This window comes from Monodelphis domestica, chromosome 4, assembly GCF_027887165.1.
Source record: "Monodelphis domestica isolate mMonDom1 chromosome 4, mMonDom1.pri, whole genome shotgun sequence".
NCBI lineage: Eukaryota > Metazoa > Chordata > Mammalia > Didelphimorphia > Didelphidae > Monodelphis > Monodelphis domestica.
Window position 1 is genome coordinate 53,617,463 of NC_077230.1, and position 25,629 is coordinate 53,643,091.

Consider the following 25,629-nt stretch of genomic DNA (forward strand, 5'->3'; position numbering starts at 1 on the left):
TCTCAAAGCAAAGAAAATCCCTGGCCCCTAGCTCTAGCTCTGGTCTCTGTGCTTCAAAGGCTTACCAAATGACTGAGGCTTCCAGGAAATTTGAAATCACTTCAGTTCTAGTGTTAGCCTTTCACTTTGAATATCCCCAGGCCTACCAGTATCAGTGCTTTGCTAAGGGTTGGGTCACTGACCCTTTTCCTTTTAATAGGGCTCCTGCACTGTGTGGAAATTGCACTGGGAACCCTATCACCTCCAGGAAGGGGATGACGATGTATTCCTCTAATTGTACATACTGGTATCCTCGGTGGTCATGCCCCTGCATGCAGTCAGTGGGTGGGGCATGGCAGAATGGGGGGTGGGAAGTGGCACCCAGTCTGGGAGGAGGGGAATGGCACAGGGTCCTAAAAAGTTCCAAACAGTTCCCCATCAATGACCTAGATGAAATGCGAGAGTATACACTGACTACTCTGATGCTCTATAATGTTCTGACTGAGCAGGTTGGTGGTGCAGTAGATAGAGTACCAGTCCTAGAGTCAGAAAGATCCTTAATGAGTTCAAATCTGGACTCAGACACTTTCTAGCTGTGACTCTGGGCAAGTTTCTTAATCCTGTTTGCCTCAGTTTCCTCATATGTAAAATGATCTAGAGAAGGAAATGGAAAACCACTCCAGAATCTCTGCCAATAAAACCCTTAATAAGGCCCCATAGAACTGAAAAAACAATTCAGCAGTTACCTAGATAAAACCATAGACTTCCTCATCCTTGAAGTAATTGGGATAAAGATCTATTCAAGAAAAGGTTCCACTGAAAGAGAGATACCTTCTCCACATCTAAATTTAGTTAGTTTTCAGTAGAGATCTAAGGAGATGTCCCATCAATTCCTCAAAGTCAGTGATGGAGAAACTTTTTGGACTTTTTAGGGACCCCATGCCATGCCCCACTCATTCCTCCTAGAATGCGTGTCAGTGCCTGCCCCCTAATTGGGTACCATACCCCATCCCCAACTGTATGCCCCATCCCCTGACTATTTGTAGGGGTGTGGCTAGGGAGGAGGTTCCAGTTCCCTTTTTAAAGGGATGGGGCCAGGCTACCAGCCCTGGGCCAGCTACACCCCTCAGGCTTCCAGGGACAGGAGTGGGTGGGGTGGGGTGGAGGGACATAGACACATACGGGGCTGAGCTGAACTCCTGAGATAGTGGAGAGAGGTTAGAATGACCTACCCTGCATTCAGGAGCAGGGCCAGGCTCCCAGCTGGCCAAGCCACAGACCTATGCATACCCATGGAGAGGTCGCTATGTGCCATCTTTGGTATGCATGTTATAGATTTGCCATCACAGCTCTAGATAATAGACTCAGGAGGAACAGAGTGTAATATTATTTCTTCTTCAAAATTACTATAAATGTTACCCAAAATTGTTTCGAGAAAGTAATGGTAGAGTGTTTTTAGGATTGTGCCAATTTACTAATTTCTTTCTCCTTCCAAGTTAGACATGGGTCAGAAATATATTAATGAGGTTTAGCTGTGAACTAATACAACCATTCTAGAGAAAATTTGGAACCATGTCTAAGGGCTGTGTGAATAAAACTATGCATCCCCTTTGACTTGGCAATAGCACTACTAGGTCTGTATTCCAAAGAGATCATAAAAGATAGGGGGAAAGGACCTACTTGTATAATTTTTTTTTAACAGTTCTTCTTCTGGTAGCAAAGTACTGGAAACTGAAGAGATGTCTATTAGTTGGGGATGAACAAGTTGTAGTATATGATCTTACCTTTCTGAGACTGTGAATATGTATCAGGGGCTTGTTATGATTTTAATTTATATCAACTTAATATATTTTTATTTTCTCTTTCCTCTTGTTTTTGGGAGAGGTGATCCATATATTATTTAATACCTTCTTAGATCGATAACCTACTAGCCTAGCCATGCATACTTTACCAAGTCTGTTGTTGATATGTTACATTTAGGTTGTGCTAGGATTAGATCCTGGGAGTAAGATACTCTTACTCTCCTGAGAGGGGATTGTAGAGTTATCCTAAAAATCCATTGTCTAAGAACTTTTTAAAGCAACTTTAAGAAAAGATATCACCAGTAACCCAGACCAGGAAAGTAGATCTCCTGGGGAAGATACTATAAAGACCATCATGATTCCAAACAGACTAAAAAGATGAAAGCAATAGAGGATGTCCCCAGAAATCAAAACACTACAGCATGAAAGTCTGAGTGAATATTCGGATAAAATGAACTGAACTATGGGGACCTTGGTCTGCCATCCATTTTTGTTCTTCCCATAGATGATTATTTTATCCTGATTGTAAACCCTAGAAGCTCCTTGTCAATGTGCTTATCAATCATTTTAAAATATGTTAAGAAACAACCAAATTGTAGTTACATCCTCAAATAAACATATAACATCTTCTGTTTGTGCCCTTGGGCACCCTTGTGAAACAATCATAAAATGTATAGACTTCAGAGATGGGATGATTCACTGGAGAGACTAACATGTTATCTCCCAAAGAATCATATGGCAGATTGTATGAATTTAACATAAAGTGCATTCCCTTATTTTGTTTGAAAATCCTTTACCTGTGCATGCTTATTAAGTGATGATGCTAGTAAGTCATATGGCTAAAGTGTTGCATGGGTACCTGGAGTCCTGTCTTCCAAAGGGGCTGGTGGAATTCTTGTAATGAGTGACTTGTCTGGAAGTCAGGAGAGACTGAGGTTAAACTGGGACAATCAGAGGCATAGAAGGAATGACATCATTGGCATTATAAGAAAGGAGATGGCGTGGTAGTGTGCTCTCTTTTGCACGAAACTCTTCCTACTCTGGAGCATTTAACTCTCCAATTAAGCAATGGCTGGGAGTTGGAGCCAAGGAAGCCTGGCACAGCTTGGATCAGGTCAGTGATCAAAATAGAGAGATTGTAGATTGGTTGAGGATCAGGAAATACTTCTCATTGGTAGAAGTCACTTGACCCACAAAGGGTAGTGGGGAAGCCTGAACCCTACTTTCTAAGCCTGATGATGTCAAGGATGATGTATACTGAAATGACCAGGGTAAGGAGGAGGTGCCATGCCTTAAAGTAGGGCAAAAGCCTGATGATATATAAGGGGTATATACAAAGGTGAAGGGGTATCACAAGGCTTCTAACCAAGACAAAAGCCTCTATGCTAATCAAAGACCTAGTCACAAATTCAAGACTATGATTGCTGAGGGGGCATGATATAGAAATATTGAGGCTAAGGCTAAAACTGGGGCCTATGCTAACAATGACACTATATTCAAGCAGTCATCTTATTTTAAAACTTTTACTAAAATAATCACAAAAGGCCTACTAAGATTATCACTTATGCTACCATAATTTATCTATCTTAGAATTACAAACATGATTATCTAAAGACTACTGCTAACATTAGAATTTAATCCTCACATGAGGGTGTAGGGGATTTTTCACCCACAGATGAAAATGAAATAAACAGAATATAGCAAAATAAGTATGAATGATCTATACAACCAAGTGAATGTTACCTCATTGTATGGGATGTATTTTATAGGAATAATTGAATACACTTAAATTAAATTAGCCAGTTTTCCTGGATTATTTCCTGGAAAGTGTGGAAAGGAATGCCTCAAGCTTCCCTGAACCTTCAGGCAGGCCTAGATTGGACTTAGTACCACTCAGGTATACCTGTTACAGTACAAGTGGTATAGCCCTCAACTTGGATTAAAGGAGGTGGAATGTCATGGAACCATGTGTTTATGATGATGGGTCTTGTGCCTGATGCTTAGGCTTGACTTTTCTGGCTGCCTCCAAGTCTTCAGTGCAATCCAGAGGCTACCTCATGTGAAGATTGGATTCGGCCCCCCCCTGATTGTAACAATGAAGGTACTTAGCTCTCTCTTGATTGTGAAGATTAAATTGTAATCCCCTGTCTATTTTTAGATTTTAATCCCCAAAAATGTGAGCACAGTCCTTAAAGTTGAGTCTGGAGGTCTACCCAGTTTGGATTTTAACCACAAAAAGGTATGAATATCCATTTCATCCAATGAGTGAGAGATCTGTGACCCACTTGTGAAAGAGTGGGCAGTCCTGGAGTAGAGAGTCGGCTGTGATTGGTAGAAATAAAAATTTAGAGGAAGTGACATGAGAAAAGGTCTTTAAAAATGGAAACAGAGACACTTGGAGTAAAGAGACACAGATGGAGTGAAGAGACACACTTGGAGTGGAGACTCACATTTGGAGTGGAACCTCCTGTAAGAAGCAGTTCTGCTGGACTAGAGGCTGATAAAGAATCTACTGATTGAACTGACACATGGTGAGTGTAAAGGCTGACTTTAGTAATTCATTTTTGGGATTTAGTAATTAAATCCCTGGCAATCAATTAAATATATTCAGACCAACCATAAATTTAAAACTTGGCTTTGGAGCTTCTCCTTGTCCCAGTGTACTATTAAGATAGCTTTCTGAATGATTCACAAAATCCTCTGCATGGGAAGAAAAGCAATTAAACAACTCAATCAGTCATCTGTAGTTTGCTCTATAATAGTTGGATGAGACAGGTAAGTACAAGAATAGTCCCTGAGCATGCTCTTGCTCCCAGGGATTTTTTCCTTTTCAATCCCTACAGCACCATGGATAGGTGGAGACATAAAAATAACAACTAAGCAATTACATAGCCTGTTAAGGTTTGGAAACCATTTTACATGTATTCTCGTTTAATTCTCCCAATAACTCTGAAATGTAAGTATTATTTCACCAGTGAAAAGGTGAGAAAACTATTTGAGAAAGATTACTTCCCTAGTGTTTTGTTGTTGTTGTTCAATCATTTCAGTCATGCCTGACCTGACACTCCATGACCTCATTTTGGGTTTTCATGGCAAAAATACTGGAGTGGTTTACCATTTATTACGTTAGCTCATTTACAGATGAGGAAACTGAGGCAAACAGTGATTTTTTTTTTCCCAAAGTCATACATCTCAATCTACCTAGTGTCTGAGGCCAGATTTTAACTCAAAGTTTCCTTACTCCAGACCCATCAATCTATCCACTGCCTTAACTAATGCCTCTAAACAAGCAAAATAGGTCATGTCAGATAATTTTTATATCATGTAAAGGCCAGAATATAAGGGATAAAAATAAAAGGGTTGACTAAATTTATCCGAGAGTATGGTCACCAGGGATTAATCAATTCCAAGTGATTTTTTATGGTAACTTATTTGCAAAAGAATAAAGAATAAAAGTAAGAAAATCAGAAAGAGGATAGGGCAAGATATTTAACCTTATATATGAAGTATTTTTCTCTGGCTCCTGGCTACCCAGGCAGGGCTAATTGGTCCTCAGTCAGGGGAGTCTTGAGAAGAGGGCCCAGAGAAGAATAAAGCAAGGGCTTTAGTCAAGAAGCCTCTCTTAAGAGGGGAGACCTCTCCTGAGGCAAGTCCCTTCTGAAAGTCCAGGAAAGGTGTCAGCCTTTTTCACTCACCCATGTGGCAGTCCAAAGGGAGATATTTAAGAACTGTCTCACCAAGTCCAAGTGAGCAGATTCTTCACCAGCCTCCAACTCACTCAGAACTCCAAAGAACAAAGAAGAAGCCCCTCACAGGAAGTTGTAACTCCTTTGAAAGATGCTTCTTTGCATCACTTCCTATACCTTCCTCTCCTTTTACATGGACAAATTATAGTCTATAGTTTTGCTTAGGACTGCCCAGATGTGATAGAGGCTGGCACTAGAGAAAAAGTGCCAGACTGGAGAGTATGTGTAATTGATCACCGTGATGGGGGAGGGGCCCCAGGAGTGATTTCCTGAGGAGAGAAGACTCTGGTGAGGAGAGCAGTGAGGTCTCTTGGTCTTGAGATACTGAAGAGAGAAGGTGGATAAAGACTTTCTCCTGAGGGTTACCCACTTTTCCTGCTGGTGACTGGAAATCTTTCCCCACAACACCTCCCAATTGAAGGGACTTCTGAAGAGAAATCTGAACAGACTTTACCTCAGTTCCTGTTGCCCAGGAGTGAGCCAACCTGACTTTCTCTCAGGGGGCTCAGGCTGCCAAGGCCTGAGTTCCCCCCAAACTCGAGGAGGGAGTAAAAAGGGACAGTATAGAGACAGGAACACCTTTTTCCCACTTTCCTTTTCCTATTCTTTCCTGCCCGTTATTTCCTTTTGTATTACCTGATTGAGTTAACATTAAAATTAACTATTCCCCAAGCTGAGTGTGAGTGAATGGATCAAGGGGAGACCCTTTGGTCTCGAGAAGTGGAGGGGGGACAAGAGAGACAAGAGAGAATTGGGGAGAGCAGCTTTAGGCAGAAGGGGGGAAATCTTCAAACCCCCTCTCCTCTCTCGGAGCCAACACGTTATATCTGCTGTCTCCCCTGAACCCCGCTTTGTGGAAAGGGTATTCCCCTCTCTTTCCCTCTCTCCATACCTTGGGGTCCAAGCCTCTCTTTGGGGGTACATTCCTTTCTCTCTTTATTTTTTAAAACAGTTGGCACCCCAGATTTATAAGGACCCTATTTATTTAAAAAATAATAACCTTTAGTGACTATCACCAAATGCCATCGACTTTCAGTTGTGAAGTTGTTGTCAATTACAACTCCTGAGGCGAGCAGTCTTTGTCACTGACTCTGCCTAGCAGTTTCCACACAGAATCAAAAACATGTTGATTCCTTGTGGGGGGAGAACAAGTCAGTTGCCAACTACCACTCTGGTCAGTTACAATACTGAGAGAGAGGCTATTGTAAAAGGGAAGCTGTACTAGGGCTGTCAGCAATAGGATCTAACCGTCTTGGATCCTATCTAGCTAGAAGTAAAGTTTGTGGGGACACCAACCATTTTCTAACTGTTAACTCCTGGCAGTTAGAGCCTAGAAAAGATCTAATGAGAAACATGTTACAACTAATACTATGGTCAACTGTGCTAAGAATTAGCATTAATTGCCATTATTATTGGGGCTACTATATCATTTATAAGGGATGATAGACAATGTTCTGGAGACATTAACCAATATGACTATGGGATGGACACAGTTGCCAATGAATTATCTAGATGTGAATTACCTCTGGCAAATCATACCTCAAGTCTATGTTGTGTTCATAGCAGTAACTAACATCTTAAAGAATATCAAATCTGCTGCCACCTGATCTTCCAAAAGAAAACTGTACATGCTCTAGTCATTGATAATAGATTAGAGACATTATTTGGTCAGATCCCTATTATAACTGAGATATGCCAGGATTACATTCAGAGAAAACAAAGCATGGGTAAGGGAACTGATGTGGAGACTGGGGACGTGAGGAGACAGACTAATAGGAATGATGTAGCTACTAATACTAATACTGGGACACCATTAGGTGCAATAGGGGGAAATGACCTTGCCAATAACAACAAGGCACCAGTTAATATGTCTTCTAACAATCTTGCAAATGCATCAAAGGCTCAAAAGATTTTGCCTTTGCATGATATAGCTAAGGTCACTGATAACTCTGGCATTTTACATGCAAAGGTTCGTAAATCATTTATCACCCATGACTTAGAATCTTTATGTAAATGTATCCCTAAATTTTTATTAGAGCCTCATCTCGCAATTAAAGAACTAAAAAGAGCACTTCACCTATATGAAACAGATTTTGAGGATGTAGAAATTATTTTATCTGAACTTTTTACACCCCAGGAATATAACAATTTTATTGCGCAAACTAGAAAAGATTCTTCACTCATGAGCTGCCCAGAAGTTTTTGAGGATCTGGATTTTTCTAATCCAAGATCAATGTCTTATCTAAGAAAATGACGTGAGGATCTATTGCAAGGAATGAAGCAATTGTCAGAAAGACCCAATGCATGGGGAAAATTTGACAGATTATCCCAAGAAAGAAATGAACACCCAAGCACATTTATTGATTGCCTTGTTGAAAAAAATGAGGGATTGTTAGGTTTTAGCCCTGATTCAAAAGAAGCAGAAATACACGTGAGGAGGCAATTTCTCAAGGGCTATGACAAGCACTTGAGAGATTTCTTCAGGAACTATTTCCCCAAGTTTGACACCATCTCACTTAATGAACTTAGAGATATTGCCACCTATCTTCATGATAACAAGGTAGATCAAGAAAGAGGGGAAGTCAGTGGTTTCTGATTTATCATCCACACATGGATCACAGACCTCCCCCACTCAAGTATAAGTGGGGTGTATATGTTTTTGGTGATTAAATCTAAAAATGGGCAGGGGAGAGTTAATAGCATATTAATATTAATAACTATTCATTTTAATTCATATTAATCAATTAATAAAAGTAATCATATTTAGAATGGGGACTGAATCTATGAGTTATTCTGTATAGGAAATTCCAGAGTGAGGAAATGCCTTCTATCAAGGTAGATTTGATTCTTCTCTGCAATTTATAGACTTTTAAAAGAGTTAACCTAAAGTATTCATAAGACATAATTTATTAGGGATAAACATAAGATCTTATACTTTAGTAAGAAAAATCAACTTCACAAGCTTAAGATTAGGAGACATTTTTAATAAGAAAACAGAGAAGGGATTTAGTTGGCTGGAAGTTCATGTGAGTCACTCCCACGATTTAAGAATCAAAAATGTTCATTTGATCTTGGGCTACATTAAGAAGTATAGCTTCCAGGAATAATAGGGAGTTGATTGTTCAAATATACTTGTCTTGCCTTTATTGTGTATTTGGAATCTATCATTTAATTTGAGATTCACCAGTTTACAAGAGACATTCATAACTCTGAGAATATCCAGAGACTAGTAACCAGGATCCTAAAGCACCTTAAGCCCATTGTTTGAAGGACCTAATAACATGACATGGAGAAGATAGGAAGCAGAACTGATTCTGATCAAGTATTTCAAAGACTACCTTATAAAGGAAGGTTTCAATTTGTTCACTTTGGTCCCAGAGGACAGAAACTTTATATCAAGGAATACTTATTAATAATTAGAATTTTCAGGTATATTATAGAGGAGATTCCTTCTCTGCATTATTGTTTACATGGTAGTTAAGTCTCTTCCAATTGTGAAATTTTGTGATCTCTGTCTCTGTCTCTTTCTCTCACCCCTTCCTGACCTCCATGTCCTCGATCCACCCTCAAATTCTATTTTTCTACTTACATCACCCCAAAACCAGGAAGAGAAACTAAAAACCCTTTCCCTTTAATTGCTGACCAGATCTTTTCTAAGATTTAGTCACAACCTCTTCCCTCCTCACTGAAAAAGAATTTTTCTGTTTTATCTTATAATCTATAATATTGATTTTCTAATTAAAGAATGTGCTTTTCCTGTTGAATATGAATAGTTCCTTTTATCGCATGTTCAATTATTTTATTTAATAGCTAGGCTCAGTAATTTAGGTTATTATTCTTGGATTCTGATAGATCTGTATTGCTTTTTATAATACCATATTCAATTTTTCCTTTGATTTTTTATAAACAACAATACTATGTTAATAGTGTGGAAAGGAAAACTAAAGCAAGTTCTGGACTTTCTGCCACTGAGTTGGAACAAACAGCAATTGGAATGTTAGAGAGAAGATATTGACAAGACTGACATTTGGTGGGGGGAGGAGGCAACTAAGAGTGGCAAATGGTTTTGTGAATAGCTCTTACTTGCTGGCCCTGGAACTGGAAGGAGACTCTCTCCCTGTCTCAGGATAGAAGTGCCTCTTTTTCCTGATTTTCCCAACTGTGTGCTCTACCTGGATTCCTGTGATCATCTCATCAGACAAAGGGACTTAAGGGAAGCAATTTGAACTGTAAGGCCGGTCTTTTGAACTTAAGGAAACTAGCACAGATTAGCATAGACAAAAATAACAGAAACCCTCCACCAGCCTGTGAGGCCTGGCCTCAGCTCAAAAGCTAAGAGAGACTCAAACCTCATCTAGGGAAATCCCTCTTCCTTGATACCTCCCCAATTCAAATTTGTTATTAAAATGTATCTTTATTATTTGACTATCGCAGTCAGATAAGAGGACCAACTTTTCAGGGTACATAGAGGGAGCTGAACCTCAGGACAGCCAGTCAACTATAAACAGTCCTTATTGGACCCCTGCTGGGCGACCTTGGTCTGGGGGGAGGCTTGTCCCTAAGGAGGGTCTGTGCTTACCTGTTCTGGGGTATTTGCAACATGATTCTATAGAGATGACATCCCCTCAGGCTATCATAAGTGGCCCATTTCTCAGGAACCCCATTTTTCAAAAATAGCCTCTTGACAAGGGGCATCTCTCTCTCTTTACCTCACTGGCAGCCATATTCCCTCTCTCCCTTCAACTCCTCCATTCCCTGCTACAAAACCTTCCATATCCCCTGTTCATCAATACTACTCATTTTTCTCAAATAATGTTACAATAGTAATCCTATGTTTTTCTGCTAGATCCCCCTTGATGTGACAATATTTTTCTAGCTCCGCCCAAACAATTGTGTCATTTGATCTTATTTTGCAAATTGAAAACCACATTTCTTTTTGTGTTAAGCTTGTTTCTGTTGGTGTTCTTTGTATTTTCTTAACATATAATATGTTTCTTACTAGAAGAAGCAAAGATGGAAGTGTTAGGAAGTAGTGCAATGATCTCTACCTATAAACTCCTCCAAATGGATATTGAAAATGTGAAAAGCTGAAGGGGTAAATCCAGACATATGTCCCAGTATATCATTTGTCCAGCAAAGCTTGGTATAGGAACACAGAAAGGGAAGTCAGCAGATACTGGGAATGAAATTGGACCAGGATCAGGCATTGCAGATTAGAATTAATTTTAATATTATATTAATATTAGTTTGCACTATTTCCTTCTCCTTCAAAAGGACATCTTTACCTCATGTACCTCTCTTTCCACATTCCAATATAGTCCTATGAATGTGTCTTGTATGTCTGGTCTTAAGGCATTTTTTCTCTTAGTCAGGTTGGGCAGCTCCACCCTGGGAATCTGAGCTCTGTTTACCCTATAAATAGAACTTTGGCCAGTTGGGGGCTGCCAAAGTGTCCTTGTCTTTTAATTAACTTATGAAGCATATTGCATCATAAGGGAGAAACTGGCCAGAAGGAAGCACATTTTCTTGCTTAGATGACCAGAAGTTCCTGGAACCTCATGACTAGGCTTCACTCTTCACATAATTCACCCCTTTCCCCTTTTAGGTACTTGAAAGTTTTTCAGTCAATTTTCTCAGTGGACACTCCTGTGTCCACCCAGCTTTCTGACATTCCTAATCTTGATTAAAGATGCTTTTTTTCTTTTGCATTTAAGTATGAATTTTTTTGATTACAGAACTTAACATATAACACTCTAGCTAAGTGTCAGACCTATACAGGGGTGCCAACAGACACATACTAGAGAGCAATTGGGACAGAAGCAAAATGACAATTTTTTTATCTTCTCTAGTTTTGGGTGAGTCAGATTGGACTAAGGAGGTGTGGTTGAGAGAAATGGGCAAAGACTGAAGAAAGGAAATGCAAAAAATAAAAAACTCAAGAAAGCAGAAAGAATCCTCCAGACCCATGGGGGGAGAGAAGAGGGTTCTATGAAAGATTGAGAAGGTTAGTAGTTAGCACAAGCTGACTTCTGGACACACCTCTTTTGGGAGTGGTCTGGTTGCGACACCATTTCACTTCACTTCTCTCTGGCTAACTCTGAAAGAGGAAGGCCAAAGAGATGCTTGGCTGTTATCCTCCTTAACTCGGCTGAATTGAAAGAGTATTGCCCAGTGAAGATCTCGACTGAATATAAAGGACTTTGAACTGAAACTTTTTTCATAGATAGGAGATTAATAGCTTAGTGAAACCCTTTTCCCTCTCTCCTGTTAAATTTCCCTATCCCCTCTTTCCCAAAACAGAATAAATTAGATCTTTTATTATGAGAAGCTGTCTTTAACTTTTTAGTAGGAGGGAAATTTTAAAATATTCAAAAAGGAAGTTTGGGGAGGGGCTTACTCAGTACCTTTTAGGCAGAGATTCCATTTGCCTGTCTATCAGGGAGGGGACCAGCACCATACACACATGTGTTCCCTTTTTAGTGATACCCTGGGTATTGCTCAAAGAAAAGAGGACATAAAAAAGCCTGTAGTAGTAGCATTTTGTCTCAGACTTAAGGGGCAGAACAGGATGACACTGCTAGCTTCTATTCTAGCCTGCAAAGAAATAACCAGGACAGGAATTCCAAACCAAAAGAGATCCTACAGTTCTAACATTCTGAATGAACAGAATGTTTGCTAGTTGAGAGAGGTGGAGTCCAATAGCATTCTAGTCTTGCATTGATCCAAACTTCCATCAGGAACTATAAGAGCTCAGATCAAGAAAGAAGCAATCTAGGGACTTCCAGGGAAACATAGTGGTAGTCTAGATGTAGGACCCTTCCTCTCCTCAGCATCTACTGATATAGACTACCTCAAAAGACCAAAAGCCCAAATTCATATGAACAAAGGGACTCTACAGTAGGGCACAGCATTGAAGGTATGTGGGTTTTGGGCATTTCCACACTACAAAGGGGTGAAAAAGCTCCCACCAAAACACGAGCTGATCTACCTTCCCCTACCCCTCCTATGGAGTCTGAGCCAGAGCCAGCATGCGCCAGAATCAGAGAGTGAGTGAGGGGCACTTTCAGAGTGAGTGAGGAGCACCTCTAGGTCCTTGGCAGCTGACTTAGACCACCAAAGACCTATCCCTGAGAGTAGCTAGACCTGAAACCCCAGCAGACTGAAGAGCGCAGACCGTGGACACTCATGGGAAGATAGCACAGAGAAGGGCAACAAAAAGCAGAAGCTGTGGAGATTTGTGAGCTTGCCTCAGGCAAAAGCCTTGCTCCTTAGCTCCATACACAGAGAACCTGCTCATCTCACTCATATTTCTGACTAAAAAGGGAAGGAGAAACCTCTACAGTGATGTCAAATAATGCCCAGGAACAACCTCCATTCACCAAGAAAAACAAGAAGAAGGCATTGACCCTGTAAAATTTTTATGGAGGAAAAACCCAGGATACAGAGGAAATAGAAGAGAAAAAATTCAAATAAATGAATGAAATCCTTCCAAAAAAAAAAAACAAAATGGACCACAAGCTCTTGAAAAATTTAAATTGGAGCTGAACAAAAAGATGGAAGCCTTCTGGCAAGAAAAGTAGGAAATAGTTCAAAGAGAAAATAACAGTTTAAAGGACAAGAACTCCCAATTGGAGAAATAGCTGGCAGCCACAAAAAGCAGGACAAACTTAAAAGGAAAACCAGTCCTTAAAGACCAGAATTAGGCAATTGGAATCCAATGATCTTGCAAAAACAGCAAGAATTAATAAGGCAAAGTTAAAAGACTGACAAAATAGAAGAAAACAAAATATCTCACTGAGAAGATGACAGATCAAGAAAAGAGATCAAGGAGAGACAATTTGAGAATCATTGGTCTATCTGAAAGGCCAGAAATCAACTGAAACCTTGATGTCATACTACAAGAAATTATCCAAGAAAACTGCCCTGCTGTTCTTGAACAAATAGGGGAAATAGACATTGAAAGAGTTCATAGAATACCTTCTACACTAAATCCTCAAAAGACAACTCTCAGGAATGTAATTGCCAAATTGAAGAGCTTTCAAGCTAAGGAAAAAATTCTACAAGAAGCCAAAAAAGAGATAATTAAGATACCAAGGAGCACCAATCAGGATAACACAAGACCTGGCAGCTTCCACACTAAACGACCACAAGGCTTGGAATATGGCATTCAGAAAGGCAAGAGAATTGGGTCTTCAACTAAGGATCACCTATCCATCAAAACTGACTATATACTTCCAGAGGAAAGTACGGGCATTCAACAAAATAGAAGATTTCAAAGTATTTATAAAGAAAAGACCAGAAAGTGGAACATTTGATATCCAAATACAAAGATCAAGAGAAACATGAAAAGATAAATAAGAAATAAAGGGAAAAGGTGAAAAATGTTTTTTTTTATTCAAACATTCTTATTTAAGGACTATAATAAGATCAAATTGTATATATTAATATATGGGGGAAATGTTATTTGTAACTCTCAAAAATTATATTCATTATTATTGTAATTAGAAGAATCATTCACAGGAAGAGATTAGGGTAATAAGTACTATAAGATGATGTGCAAAAAAATAAAAAGGAAGGGGGAATCGAAGATGGCACCAAGAGATATTTGAAGAAATAAAATAAATAGGATCATTTTTATCACACAAAGATACACATGGGAAGGGGAGGGGAAGAATACTCTTATAAGAAAGAGAGGAAATGAGTGCTAATAGGTAATACTTAAAACTTAATCTCAGTGAAACCAGTTCTGAGAGGGAAGAGCATCTAGATCCACTGGGGTCTTGAATTCTATCTTATCCTAAAGGGAAATTGAGAAGGGAAAACTAAGGGGGATAGGAGAGAAGGGAGTACAAAAAGGGAGGGAAAGAGAGGGGGGAACTTAACAGACCCTAAAAAAATAAGAAGGGAACAAAAAGGGAGGGGCAGAAAGGGAAGCATATTAAGGGAGGGGATTAGGGCAATTGATTAAAATCAAAACACTGGTTTCAAAGGATATAGCAAAAGTAGAAAGGACAGAACTAGGAGAGGATATCAAAATGCTGGGGAATACACAAATGACAATCATAACATTGAATGTGAATGGGATGAAGTCACCCATAAAATGAAAACAAATACGAGAGTGGATTAGAATCCAAAATCCTACCAAATGTTGTCTACAAGAAACACACCCAAGGGGGGTAGATACTCACAAGGTTAAAATTAAAGGTTGGAGCAAAATCTGTTGGGCCTCAACTAATAGAAAGAAGGAAGGCATTGCAATCATGATATCTGACAAAGCCAAAGTAAAAATAGATCTGATTAAAAGGGAAAGGGAAGGTAAATACATCTTGATAAAAGGGAGTATAGAAACTGTGAAAATATCAGTAATCAACATATATGCATCAAATGGTATAGCATCTAAATTTCTAAAGGAGAATCTATTGGAATTGAAGGAGGAAATAGATAGTAAAACTATACTAATGGGAGAACTGAACCTACCTCTATTAAATCTAGATAAATCAAGTTAAAAAATAAATAAGAAAGAGATGTGAATGAAATCTTAGAAAAATTAGAGTTAATAGATATATGGAGAAAAATAAATAGGGACAAAAAGTAATACACCTTCTTTTCAGGAGCACGTGGTACATTCACAAAGATTGACCATGTACTAGGTCATAAAAACATGGCAAATAAATGAAAAAAAGCAGAAATAATAAATGCAACCTTTTCAGATCATAATGCAGATGATATGATGGTCTAATTAAAGAATCCTAGAGAATCAATTAAAAAGCTAGTGGAAATAATCAACAACTTTAGCAAAGTTGCAGGATGCAAAATAAACCCATATAAAGTCATCAGCATTTCTATATATCTCCAACATATCTCAGCAGCAAGAATTAGAAAGAGAAATTCCATTTAAAATCACCCTACACAATATAAAATACTTAGGAATCTATCTGCTGAGACAAACACAGGAACTATATGAACACAACTACATAACACTTTCCACACAATTAAAACTAGATTTAAACAGTTGGAAAAACACTAACTGCTCATGGGTAGGATGAGCTAACATAATAAAAATGACCATCATGCCCAAAATTATTTACTTATTTAGTACCATACCCATCAAACTACCAAAAAACATTTTTACTGAATTAGAAAAAGCCATAACAAAGTTCATTCGAAAGAACAAAAGATCAAGGATATCCAGGGAAATCATGGAAAAAAATTGTGAAGGAGAGTGGCCTTGCTGTACCAGATCTCAAATTATACTATAAAGCAGTGGTCATCAAAACATTATGGTACTGGCTAAGAGACAGAAAGGAGGATCAGTGGAATAGACTTGGGGTAAGTGACCTCAGCAAGACAGTCTATGATAAGCCCAAAGATCCCAGCCTTTAGGACCAAAAATCCATTATTTGAATATTAAAAAACTCCTGGAAAAATTGGAAGACAGTTTGGGAGAGGTTAGGTTTGGATCAACACCTTGCACCCTACACCAAGAAAAACTCAGAATGGGTGAATGATTTGAACATAAAGAAGGAAACTAAAAGTAAATTAGGTGAACACAGAATAGTATACATGTCAGATCTCTGGGAAAGCAAAGATTTTAAAACTAAGCAAGACTTAGAAAAAAATCACAAAATGTAAAATAAATAATTTTGATTACATCAAATTAAAAAATGTTTTGTACAAACAAAACCAAAATTAGAAGGGAAGGAACAAATTGGGAAACAATCTTCATTACAAAAACCTCTGACAAAGGTCTAATTACTCAATTTACCAAGAGCTAAATCAATTGTACCAAAAAAAAAAAATCAAGCCATTATCCATTTGATAAATGTCAAGGGACATGAGTAAGCAATTTTTAGTTAAAGAAATCAAAACTATTAATAAGGACATGAAAAAGTGTTCTTAATCTCTTATAATCAGAGAGATGAAAATCAAAACAACTCTGAGGTATCACCTGACACCTAGCAAATTGGCTAACATGACAGCAATGGAAAGTAATGGATGCTGGATGAGATGTGGCAAAGTCGGGATATTAATGCATTGCTGTTGGAGTTGTGAATTGATCCAACCATTCTGGAGGGCAACTTGGAACTATGCCCAAAGGGCACTAAAAGACAGTCTGCTCTTTGATCCAGCCATAGCACTGCTGGGTTTGTACCCCAAAAAGATAATAAGTAAAAAGACTTGTACAAGAATATTCATAGCTATACTCTTTGTGGTGGCAAAAAATTGGAAAATGAGGGGATGCCCTTCAATTGGGGAATAGCTGAACACATTTTGGTATGTGTTGGTGATGGAATGCTATTGTGCTCAAAGGAATAATAAAGTGGAAGAATTCCATGGGGACTGGAACAACCTCCAGGAAGTGATGCAATGTGAGAGGAACAGAACCAGGAGAACATTGTACACAGAGACTGATACACTGTGGTACAATCGAACGTAATGGACTTCTCCATTAGTGGCAGTGCAGTGATCCTGAACAACCTGGAGGGATCTATGAGAAAGAACACTATCCACATTCAGAGGAAAAACTGTGGGAGTAGAATCATAGAAGAAAAACAACTGCTTGATCACATGGGTTGAGGGGATATGATTGGGGATATAGATCCTAAATAAACATCCTAGTGCAAATATCAACAACATGGAAATAGGTTCTGATCAAGGTCACCTGTAATACCCATACCCAGTGGAATTGTGTGTCAGCTTCAGGAAGGGGGAGAGGGGAGGGAAGGATAGTATATGATTTTTGTAACCAAGGAATAATGTTTGAAATTGACCAAATTAAAAAAAAAGAAGAAGAAGAAGCAAGCTGGAACAGACTAATTGTAGAACACTGAAAGCTTGCCTGTCTCCAGCTTATCCCTGAAATCAATGAATAGCACAACAATTAATATTCTCCTCACCAAGAATATAGCAACAGGTGAAGTCCAGACCTTAGCTCTGAGAGGCAGATCTCAGTCCTAAAATCAATTCAAAAATCATAAATTAAAAATGAAATTTAAAAAAGTATGAATTAAATATTTAGGGGACCTCAATTTTGGGAAAAATCACTTCTCTCTCTCTCTCTCTGGCCATCAGTCCTGGCTATTATCTAGGTAAACCATCTCTGGAAAGAAGGGGAGCCACAAAACTGGGCCAGATAAACTGGAACTACATGGGCTGGGAATCTAGGAACTAAGGATTTGCAACCAGGCCAGAGTTGTTGGGTAGTTAGGAAAATCTGATAAACTTTTTCTTTTTCTCTTTCTTTCTCTTTACTAATAAATAATTATAAACTTAATATAAGTCTTCAAGATTAATTTTAATTATAACAGAAAGTAGGCTAGAATTGTGAGCAAAAAATAAAGAAAGAATCTTACCATGATAAGCTATAGAATGTACCCAATACACAAATTGTGGAGAGAGTGACTCTAAAACTTTAAAATTACAAGCACTATCATAGATAAAAAAAACTTGGACAAAAGCTCAATTAGAATTCCTAGAGTATGTGAGGTAACTGTTTTAAGAATTGTTATTTTTTAAGAAATAAATTGAATTAGAATGCTAGAGGGGGAAATGGAAAAGAAATGAGAATTAAGGAAGTAAGATTTAGAAAGGGAATTAACAGTTTGGTACAAAAGATATAAAACTTTGCCTAAACAACAAACTCCTTGAAAATTAGAATGAACAATTAAAAAACAATGATTCCACAAAGCAACAAGAAAAATTAAGACAAGAGACTACTTTTTTTAATTACAAAGGCTATAATAAAGGACAACTGACCTTAAAAACAGATCAAGAAAAAAAAGAATTATAAATCACTGGTAAATCTGAATGCCACAGTTAAAAACAAAACAAAGCAAACAAGAGCCTATATGTCATATTTCAAGAAATTTTCAAAGAAAACTGACTATATTTCCAACAATTGGGCAAAATGTAAATAGAAAGAATCCACTGAAAGAAACCTCAGAATGAAAATTCCTAGGTACACCATAACCAAAATTAAGAAATTGTAGGCCAAAGAAAAAAAGAAATACCACAGGTGACCAGAAAGAAAAAACTCAAGTACCAATGACTGACACTCAGGATCACATGCGATTTAGCAGCCACCAGTATAAAGGAGGGGAAACTTTAGAACATGCTATTCCAGAAGGCAAAGGACATAGGCTTATGACCAAAAATAAATTTGCCCAGAAAAACTGAGAATAAAACTACAGGGAGTGGGGGTGGGGGGGGGATGAATTTTAAACGAAACAGAAGATTTCCAAATAGTTGTGATGAAAAGATTAGACCTATGGAGAAACTTTGAAATTCCGAAACATGAGTGAAAAGTGGGGTGGGGGGAGCATAAAGAGGGAAACATGAATGAACATTCATAAAGGACTAAGAAAGGATAAACAGCTTATACTCAAGTAAGGGGAGATGATACATTTGTCCCCTGGAAGAAAAGATATGGATAATACCAACCCCACTTCAGTTTGTGAAGGAAAAGATGGAAAAGAAGCTATCATGAAGGGATCTGGAAGTCCCCATTACATTTCTATCACAAATTTGCTGCATTATAGACTTCAAGGAAGTTCCTCTTGGGTAAGATGTGGAACTATCTCTCTCTTGACTGAGCTAAGTTGCCTCTTTTGCAAAAGGAGACCTTCTTCATTCTGTCATGTTTGGTACATATTTTCTTCTGTATATTTTCTCTGATTTCTATTTTACTATACACTTAGATAGGTTGATTTCTTGATAGTTTCTTTGTATTTATTCTGGGAATTATATTTGGTAATAAGAAATTCAAGCCATAGATATAGAAATTGGGGTCCTCTTTTGCTTATTAATGGATATTAACAGATTATAACAGATATTTAGATCAAATCTGAAAATTATATTGCTAAAATATAATATTGAAGGGAATGAGTAGATATCATTTTAGCACCATACCCCATCTCTCTGACAAGAGTAAAGTGATCTCTATCAAACTCTGGTAGGAATTCAAGTCTCCTTTGGAGAAGAGAATGATAAGTGGCTAGAGAAATATATTCAATCTCCCTTCAATCCAAACAATGACCACCCCCATGTTAAATGTGGGGGTATCATTGGCTACAGAAGTAAGAGTCCAGAAGCCATCTCATTCAATGAATATTTGGTCTCCTTGCCAAAGAGAAAAATAGAAGCCAAGGCAACATAGTTTTGTAGTACAAACTCATCTGTAAAATACCAGGGAGGACATGGCAGAAAATCATTAACCACTATTGCTTCAAAAAATGATGAAAAACAGTGGAGGTGAAAACAAGTATGAAGAAGGCTTGCTGGGAGACACAACTAAGCTATTTAATCCCCAGTTATTATAGATCAAACTGGCAGGAAGTAGAAAAATAGACTGAAAATGGAAGAGATCTATTAGTATGTTTATAATGATCTATTTTCACCATCAATGACAATGGAGCTACCACTTTTGGACTCTAACATCTCAGACCCTGATGATCAATATGAGAAAGGAAAAATGGCACTTATAATGACAAAGTCAGGAAAAGGGGGTAGATATGACAAACCAAGTACACACAGAGGAAATGCTTCTGGGAATGGACACAACACCAAAGGCTTTGAAAGCTCAGCTTTCAAGATATATAAAACAAGAGAAGGTTCCAAAAAAATAGGAAAAGTAACGGATTTTTTTACTACTCCAAAAATACAAATAAGTACATATAAATAAGTGATAATACAAAGATTCTCTACTCTTTGTCAAGTCTTTATGAGGATAACCTACTTATGTACTGAAGGAATTCTTGCTGAAAAGAAATGAAAAGGAATGGTTTTATAAAACCAATCACATCTTTACATTTATACATTTGAATAAAAAGGAAAAAAAGAATATGAGGCTACCCTGTGTTTTGTTTTATTGTTGTTGTTATTTTTCAGAAAGTAATTAACTCAGTAGAACAGAATGCAACATTAAAAATATTTCTTCAATAAGAAATCTTGTCTTCAAGCTTTAAGTTCATATAAATATTCTTATGCAAATCCCTTAACATTTCTGGGCCCCATTTCACCACCTACAAATTGAGTGGTTTGTTTTAAATGACATCTTAGCTCCTTATCAGTTTATCATCCTTGATAAAGATAGCTAGGTAGATAATTCAAGTTCTGATATTAAATACTGAGAGGCATAATATAGAGATATATGCCCATCACTTCTGTATATATACATTCTCCTATAAAAAATACATTCTCTGGTTTCTGTTTTTCTGTATACTTAGAAAAATGAGGTTTTTGCTAGTTGCAACACCAAATAGATAGGTAGATATAGATATGTATATGGATGTGATTTGCCTTATGAAACTTCATGCACTCATTGAACATCCTAGATAAGATTAGCAGACATGTTCAAATCTTAAGTATACATTTTGTCTTCTTAGTTTCTCTTATTATATCTAGGCGGCTCCTAAGTACTCTAGCCCTTGGCTACATCCTCTTTCCCTAGCCTCTATATAACCAATAAGTTGTCCTATCTTTCATATGCTCCATAAAGTATACGTAAGACCTTGAATTCTAAAGTTTAGTGGAAATTCTCATTATTGCTTTCCTTCTGCATGGTTTCCCTTGACCTGATTAAAGATGTATTCTATTATAATTACTTTGTTAGTTCTGAGTTATTTTTTATATCAACATATATATAGATATATATGCATATATATAATGGTTAAATTGAGATTTTGACTAAATAAGAATTATAAAAATGTGGTCACCAATTATTACTCCTTAAATCAGGAAAACTATTAGCAGCTTTAATTTAGCAATTTTGTTTAATTGGAATATTAGTAAAAAGAGGGAAATGTGGAAGGGAAAGAGGTAAGGAAGACTGCCTAGCCTACCCTAAATCCTAATCCCATGAAAAGAAACTTGCTCCAGACAGATTTCCAATATCCACGTGGGAATCCTAGTCACTCACCAGCAAGCTGGGCACGGTTCAGGCCAGGTCCCAATGCAGAAAAACCCTTGTGAGCTAATCTCACCCAGGCAGCAGTGAACCCAACAAGAAAGTCTCTGACTTCAAGAAGCTCCAAAGCCAAAAGTCAAAATCCTGAAGCTGAAAACTACAGTCGAAAGGCCCAAAGCTCCAAGTCAAAGTGGAAGTCCAAAAGCCCCAAGGAGCCTTCCTCCAAAGAAGTCCAAAGATGAAGATCCAAAGGGCAGAGACTCCAAAGATCTCCCAAGAAGAATTCCCTTGGACAGGAAGTTCAGTTGTCACCCACTCTAGCAACCGACTTGTGAACTCTCATACTTAGTGACTGGTAAGGTAGGAATACTTAAATTTTTGACTGATTAACTTAAAAGTTACTGATTGATAGACAAAGAGAATTCAGTTCACTCTTCACAATATGCATGCATGAATGCATATATTTGTGTGTATTGAGGGTGTCTGAGTGATTTTGAGGATGACAGTGATCAAGTGCTAATTGTATCAAGTCCAAGAATATTACAGAGCATCCTCAATGAGATCTCTAACTACTCAAATATATCATCCAAACAATTCATATAGATAAAAAGTTGATGATAAATATCTATTGTCCAGACTGTGAATAATTAACTGAATGCACATTCCATTGAGTTAATAATAAGCTTATAAAAATCTAATACAGACGCACTGCAGATGGACAGTGAGTTATGTGCAGAAATGAATAGCAAGAAGAGAAATAGGCTAATTTGCATTTGGGAAATTGCACAGCATTTTTATAACCTCAAACTGCTCATTTTTAACATAAATGATTTGGTGATATTTGTAACAGTTAAAATTTAGGGGAGATGGGGAGACTGAGGCAGGTAGAAATTAGTTTCTCTCTGCAAGAAGTATTATATTTTTTAGAGGTTTATTACAGGTTAAAGATTAAAGAATATACAAGTAAGAAATATGTGCCTAGGCCAGAGGCCTAGACAAAATAACCTCACATCACGCAAGAGACTCGCCTGCTCCAAAACGGAAGTCCAAAAGAGCCAAGAGAGAGACCTCTCAAAAGCCTTTAATCAGTTTAAATACCTTCTCAATCTCGGCCCAGGTGAGATTACAAGGCATTCTGGGGAAGTGGAGCAAAGGCTCATGGGGATTGTAGTCCTGTATTCGAGTCTATTTTTTACATATTGCAGATCTAGACCATCATCCCTTGAGAATTAAAATCAACAGGTACCCCCAAATCGGTTCTTCTTTTTGTTAGGCTCAGAATTCTCTAGAGACTACATATTAATTCATAATTCTTTATTAGATAATGAAAGTGAGTTGGAGAGAGAAAAAGCACATGATCACATGGCTGGTAGCCCAGCTAATCTGAATTTGCAGCTCACCTCTAAACAAGAGTGTGTGCTGCTTCGTCAATCCTAATTTATAACCCTGGTGACATCGCTTTTTCTGGGTCTTTCCGGTTGGACAGACTTGAGCTCAGTCCAGGTCAAAGGCCAATCTTCTGGATGTCTGGAGTCATGTGGGACATGATACAACCTTCTTGTGAATGCCAGGGAGCCAGAGGCTTCTCCTTATACAGATAAGCCTCAGGCCTCAAGTTCTCAACCCCAATCAAAGGGTGAGGGCGAGACCAAAATGGATTTTCAAAACTTTCCTTTTAGAAAAGAAAGAGGGGTGAAAATTTACATTAATTTCACAAAATCTTTTTTCAATCTTTTTTCTTTCCATTTTTCCTTCCATTTGGAAGAAAATTTTGGTTCCAAGACAAAAGAACAAGAAAGTCTGGGCACTTGGGGTTGAGTGACTTGCCCAAGAAAGTGTCTGAGGTCAGATTTGGATCCAGGACCTCCAATCTCTAGATGTAGCTATCTATCCACTGAGCCATCCAGCTGCTCCTACATTACTTCCTTTTTGCTGGATTACTAAGCAATCACAAGGAGTGAATGAACCAAGGAGCCATGAGACAAAATTCTCTATGGGCAGTGAAGAGTCTCCATGTTACCTGACAGGGAACTGAAATAATGATAATTGCCTTTCTCTCCTGTAGCAAATTTCTAATACAATTGTTTGTTTTTAATTTTTAAGGCATTTTACATATTGTGTTTTAATTAGTAATAGCACTAGTTATTTAAGTGATTCGTCTTAACTGTACTTAATTTAAACCAAATTTAACTAAGAACGGAGAGTAATTCAGATGATCTGTCCAAAATGGTTAGGATTCTGTCTTAATGGATGTCTTCTAAGCTAAATGAGAGAGAACTCATGAATTATATTTTTATAAACTTCCCAAAGCAATTAAAGGTGAGTCTGTGGTTTCCCTTAGGCAAAATTATTAGTCCTGAGTAAGTAGATTTAATGTTCTGGGCTGGGTTTGTCTCAGGACAGTTCTCATTCAATACTGCAATAGAATGAAACACTCATAGATCATTTAAGAGTTAACAAAAGGAGATTTACTTAGCTATAGCAGTATATTCAATAAACGTTGAGGACATCATGAGTTGATTCAGCTGTATGAATCCCTTGCCTGAGGTGCCCATTGGTCTATCAGCCAGGCTTTAGGGAGTGATTGAAACTCCTTGTGATTGCTTAGTAATCCAGCAAAAAGGAAGTAAGGCAGGAGCAGCTGGGTGGCTCAGTGGATAGATAGCTACATCTAAAGATTGGAGGTCTTGGATCCAAATCTGACCTCAGACACTTTCTTGGGCAAGTCACTCAACCCCAAGTGCCCAGACTTTCTTATTCTTTTGTCTTGGAACCAAAACTTAGTATCAGTTTTAAGACAGAAGGTAAGGATTTAAGAAGGGGGGAAAAAAGGAAGTAATGTTACCAATCAAGCCTTTAATATCCTGAGCTAATCAAGTGCCAAGGATGGTTTCAGCACCTAGGGAAAAACAAAAATTAATCCGAGTTGCATGGAGAAAGGAGCCAGTCATACCATAATCCACCCTTTGATGGTAAAATCTTAACATCTTTTAGAGTACCTCAGATCTATTACTATTTAATCCCAACCTCTGACATCCAAGAAGCAGGATGTGGGCAGCAATGAGGAAAAGAAAAACTATATAACAGAAGCAAAGCAAGGACAAAACAAAGAGTTTTTACTTCCCTGAAGTAGTGACTGAATAAAGAGAACAAAGATAGAAATCCTAATCTTCGCTCTCTCTACCCTCTCTCAGCCATACACTCTCCCCATATAAACACACACACACACACACTGGAAGGATTGCGTCTTCAATCCATGTGATCAGGTCTATGTGGTGGGTAATGTCAAACTGTTATATTTCATAATGGGCCTTTTGACCATAAACAGGACCAGTACTATGAAAAATCATGGCTACAGCAAAGGTGATGATGCTTCCTGCATAGTCATCAGTCCTCATCACAGGATAGGGAGAAGCATCCTATCCCACTCCCCACTTATCATTCTCTGGCCCAACAGACAGGACCACCAATCTCTGGGAATGTCAAACAGAGGAGAATGCAAAGTATTTGCCCCATGAAAGGCCTTCCTCTTCCTCTTCCTCTGTGGATACTTAAATGGACACTTTCTTGTCCCTCTACTCCCTAACCCATTGCCAAAGCCACTGCAAGCCATCTCCTCACATTGATCACTAGATACTATAGAGGCAGCAATGTGGAGAGCCAATCAATTCTACATTACAGGAAGCAAATTAACTGTTTTACCACTGCCTCTGCCAGTACTTACCCTTCTTCCACTGCAGCTGGGAACCATTCTGCTGCCCATTGTTTTCCACTGTTAAAGAGGCTTATCCACAAGACACCATCACTGGGACTCAATCACCAATCATTATGTTGAGACTCATGTTTGGGTCTTCTGTGTGTACCATTCCCTTCTGACATCCTTGCTGGAGCCCATAGATCTCTCTCTCTCTCTCTCTCTCTCTCTCTCTCTCTCTCTCTCTCTCTCTCTCTCTCTCTCTCTCTCTCTCTCTCTCTCTCTCTCTCTCTCTCTCTCTCACACACACACACACACACACACACACACACACACACAGAGTTTATAGCCACATCTCTGGCTGCAGTCTTACCCCATTCCACTCTATTGGTGCTGATGCCACACATTTCTGCCTGCTATACCCTCTGACAGGGTCAGTTTTTCCCACTAAGCTAGATGAATAAGAAGCAAAAGCTATTTCTCTAAGAGGTCAGAACTTCATAC